Below are 3,637 nucleotides of genomic sequence, written 5' to 3'. Positions count from 1 at the left end.
CTTCCAAAGTATTTTTGGGCTGAAGCGGTCAATACTGCATGTTACATCATGAATAGGGCCTTAATAAGACCTATTTTAAAGAAAACCCCATATGAGTTATTTAATGGTAGAAAACCTAATATTTCTCATCTACATGTTTTTGGTTGCAAATGCTTTGTGCTCAATAATGGAAAAGATAATCTAGGAAAATTTGATGCAAAATCTGATGAAGGTATTTTTCTTGGATATTCATGACAAAGCAAAGCATATAGGATATATAATAAAAGAACTATGAATATCAAGGAATCCATTCATGTTACCTTTGATGAATCTAATGCTATCTTATCAAGAAAGAATATGCTAGATGATATTGCAGATTCTTTAGAACATATGAATATTGATGAACAATATTCCAAAGGAAATGATAAAGGAAACAATGAAGATCCTCCAGAAGAAGTCAAATCCAATGATGAACTTCCAAGAGAATGGAAAGCTTCAAGAGATCATCCCCTCGACAACATTATTGGTGATATCTCAAAAGGGGTAACAACTAGACATTCTCTTAAAGATTTATGCAATAATATGGCTTTTGTATCTATGATTGAACCTAAAAATATAAAAGAAGCCATAGTAGATGATAACTGGATCATTGCCATGCAAGAAGAACTGAACCAATTTGAAAGAAACTATGTGTGGAAATTAGTAGAAAAACCTGAAAATTATCCTGTTATAGGAACAAAATGGGTTTTTAGAAATAAATTAGATGAACATGGTATAATTATTAGAAATAAAGCCAGGTTAGTAGCAAAAGGATATAATCAAGAAGAAGGAATAGACTATGAAGAAACATATGCTCCTGTTGTAAGATTAGAAGCCATTAGAATGCTTTTGGCATATGCATCCATAATGGATTTTAAACTTTATCAAATGGATGTTAAGAGTGCCTTTCTAAATGGCTTAATTCAAGAAGAGGTATATGTTGAACAACCCCCTGGTTTTGAAATTCCTGATAAACCAAACCATGTTTATAAATTACAAAAGACTCTTTATGGTTTGAAACAAGCCCCTAGGGCGTGGTATGAACGCTTAAGCAATTTTCTTCTAGAAAAAGAATTCTCTAGAGGTAAAGTGGATACCACATTGTTCATAAAGAGAAAGCATAATGATATTTTGTTGGTTCAAATATATGTTGATGATATAATTTTTGGATCCACTAATGATTCATTGTGCAAGGAGTTTTCCCTTGATATGCAAAGTGAATTTGAAATGTCAATGATGGGAGAACTAAAGTACTTTCTGGGATTACAAATCAAGCAAACTCAAGAAGGTATATTCATCAATCAATCCAAGTACTGCAAGGAATTGATCAAAAGATTTGGGATGGATAGTGCAAAACACATGTCCACACCTATGAGCACTAGTTGTTACTTAGATAAAGATGAATCTGGTCAATCTATAGACATGAAATAGTATCGAGGTATGATCGAATCTCTTCTCTATTTATCTGCTAGTAGGCCTGATATTATGTTTAGTGTATGCATATGTGCTAGGTTTCAATCCAACCCCAAACAATCACATTTGAGTGCAGTTAAGAGAATCATGAGATATCTATTAGGTACAATAAATTTAGGATTATGGTATCCTAAGAACTCAACATGTAACTTAATAGGATATTCTGATTCTGACTTTGCCGGATCTAAAACTGATAGAAAAAGCACAAGTGGAAATTGTCAATTCATTGGATCCGCTCTTGTCTCATGGCATAGTAAGAAACAAAACAGTGTTGCTTTGTCCACTGCTGAAGCGGAATATATTTCTGCTGGCAGTTGTTGTGCACAGATTTTATGGATGAAGCAACAATTATCTGACTATGGTATCCTTCTTGATCGTATACCTATTAGGTGTGATAACACTAGTGCCATAAATCTATCCAAAAATCCTATTCAACACTCTAGAACCAAACATATAGAAATTAGGCACCATTTTCTTAGAGACCATATCCTAAAGGGAGATTGTATATTAGAGTTTGTTGATACAAAGAATCAGCTTGCTGATATCTTTACAAAACCTCTCCCAAAAGAAATATTCTTTTCAATAAGAAGAGAATTAGGACTTTTAGACCTTAGTGATTTGAATAGGTAATTTTTTTTGATTGATTGTGTTTTTGATGAAGTATGACGCTTGTTTTGTTTAATTTAGTTTACATTTCTTGTTAGTATAATTAAATCTTTAAATAACATAAGTTTTTAGACTTAAGAAATAAGTTTTCTTTTAGGAAAAGGCTATTTTTTGTTCTGGTAATCGATTACATGAATACTGTAATCGATTACACTAGAACAAATGGCCTGTAATCGATTACAGTATTCATGTAATCGATTACCAGTAGGCTTCCTCCTCCTGTAATCGATTACCATTACTTGTAATCGATTACCACGCGTCCTGCTCTATAAATATCACGTTTTCAGAATCTCCTGCGCAGCCCCTTCCTCCTTGCGCCATACCTCCATTCCCAAACCTCCAAACCTTCCTATCTCACTCATTTCTTCATCAAATCGACTCCCGTAAAGTGTAATCTTCTTCTTTTTCATTTTTCTTTTGATTTCACCGATTAAAATCTACAAAAACTCCCTCAAATGGCAGAATCGTCAAAGAAACGAAAGGGTTCTTCCGCCTCCGCTTAGGCTTCAAGAGCTCATCGTTCTGGAGTCACTAGCGCATCCACAGCACCAATTCCACCCTCATTGTCCTCTTTCCCAATGTTTTCTTCCGACGAACAGCAGAAACGGTACTCCAATCTTTTCTCATCTCGTTCCATTATCGACCCTAAGTTTATTGATATGGAATTCTTTTCTGCTGAAACCTTTGATTACATTCAAGCCTTTCAGAACTTAGGTCTTTTACCTTTTATGTCATTACAATTGCCTATTTATCCTGAATTGGTTAAAGCTTTTTATTGTAATCCTGAAATTCAAGACAACACTCTGATTTCTGAAATTTTTGGGATAAAAATGGTCATTGACCAGTCCCTTTTCCATGACTTAACCAAATTACCCAGTGACGGTGTACCATTTGAAGGTACACTGAATGACGACTGGAAATTTGATTTCTCTGCCCATGATGCCCGCTAGTTGGTTTGCACCAACAATGCAGATATGACCGGACGTCTTCTTGCCGGGTCATTGGCTTTTGAAAGCCGCATCCTTCACTATTTAATTGTGCGTATTTTGCTTCCACGGTCTTCCAACCTTGCCCAGGTTTCTGAGGAAGATCTAATTATCATGTGGGCCTTTCATACAGGGCGTCAACTTGACTGGGCACACTTAGTCAGATATCGCATGCATAAGGCATTGCGATTAAATGCTCCACTACCATATACACAGCTTGTCACTCTCTTTTTCCGCCATTTTCAAATTCCTCTTGATTCTGAACCTTACGTTCCAATCAAGAGATCCTTTTTAATTAGTGCTGCTGTGATTGCTTCTTTTGGTTACCGCAAAGAGCATGATGGCTCTTGGGTAAAAAAGGGTGCTCCACCCGCTGATGATGAAGGCAACCTACTAGTTGAAGATAATTCATCTCTTCTTCGAAAGCTTTTGGAAAAGTTCGATGGTCTTCAGACTTTTGTTGGTGACAAGTTTGATGCTATGGAATTGCAAGT

The sequence above is a fragment of the Glycine soja genome, chromosome 6 (assembly GCF_004193775.1).
Source record: "Glycine soja cultivar W05 chromosome 6, ASM419377v2, whole genome shotgun sequence".
Classification (NCBI taxonomy): Eukaryota; Viridiplantae; Streptophyta; class Magnoliopsida; order Fabales; family Fabaceae; genus Glycine; species Glycine soja.
This window is presented reverse-complemented; position numbering follows the sequence as displayed.